Source organism: Chrysochloris asiatica, unplaced genomic scaffold (assembly GCF_000296735.1).
Source record: "Chrysochloris asiatica unplaced genomic scaffold, ChrAsi1.0 scaffold00032, whole genome shotgun sequence".
In the NCBI taxonomy this organism is placed as follows: domain Eukaryota; kingdom Metazoa; phylum Chordata; class Mammalia; order Afrosoricida; family Chrysochloridae; genus Chrysochloris; species Chrysochloris asiatica.
In genome coordinates, this window is record NW_006408550.1 from 21,153,041 (window position 1) to 21,154,505 (window position 1,465).

Here is a 1,465-nt window from a genome sequence, read left to right on the forward strand (position 1 = left end):
CAAATGGCCCATAATAGGCAGGATTTAATAATATAGGTTGTTGTTAAGTGCCTTCAAATTGATTCTGACTCACGCCAACTCTGTGCAGGGTTTCTGAGGAGTGACTGGTACGTTTGAACCACCGACTTTGCAGCTCAAATGGACCTTGTGATCCAGTGTTTATCCTATAGTGCACACCAGGACTCTCTAACATAGATGTTGTTGTTGTTGTTTCTAAGTGCTGTCATGTTAGTTTCGACCCATAGCGACCCTGTATAGGGTTTCCGAGGTGCAGCTGGTGAACTTGAACCACCGACCTTGCAGTTCAAACCACTTCTCAGTCTAACTCATTAGCACACAGCGCCATACCAGGACTCTAGATAGTAGACTAGATGTAAATAATTGTTGTGGTGTGTGCTGTAGGACTTGTCCAGGAGAAATAACACTACACTGCATTTACATCTGGAGCCTGATGTGGCACTGCAGGAAAAGCACTGGACTGTTAACCACAAGGTCAGTGGTTCAAACCTACCAGCTGCTCCTCAGAAACTCTACATGGGGTGGCTATGAGTTGAAGCCAAGTCAATGGCACTTCCCAACAACAACAACAATATTTACATCTAGTCTACTGCCTTTCAGTTTGTCATATTCTGGTGGCTTATGTGTTAAGATGATGCTGGGAGCTCTGCATCCAGTATTTTAAATACCAGAGAGTCACCATGATGTCTAGGTTTCAGTGGTGTTTCCAGACCAAGAGAGACTAGGAAGAAAGGTCTGGCAATCTACTTATGATCACAATAAAATATTGTTTAGTATAGTGTACATAAGACTCAAAGGCACTCAACTGTGTGGATCATAACAAATTTTGTAAAGGCCTTGATCCATTCAACACAGCTTAGTGGCAGTAAACACTTCAAAAGTCAGATTTATTTGGAAAAGTTGGGTGGGGGAAGCAGTCATTGACAGATACATCTTTAGGCTCAGATTTGACCTCTCTTTTGATGACCCCTCAGGGTAGCTCTGAGTTGGAACTGACTTGAAGGCACTTAACAACTATTTTATCAATGATGATGTCCTTCTCCAGGTATTGGCCACTTCTGATAAAGTGTCCAAAGTATGTGAGATGAAGTCTCACCATCTTCACTTCTGATGTGCTTTTTTTTAGTTTTGAGGAAGTACTAAAAATCTGACAAGGTTTTTGAGCCAGTTTTCTATGTTAGGAAGAAAAAAAAAAATCAGCTTGCATGTTACCATCTCCATTTAGAAATTGGTATCTTTATAGGATTTAGCTATGGTGGTGGTGTTTACGTGCCATGGAGTCATTTCCAACTCACAGCGACCCTATGTAGGGTTTCTGAGGCTGTAAATCTTTACAGAAGTAGAAAGTCTCATCTTTCTCCCATGGAACCGCTGGTAGCTTCGAACTGCTGAAGTTAAGATTAGCAGCCCGACTCATAATGACTACACTACCAGAGATAAGGGGAGT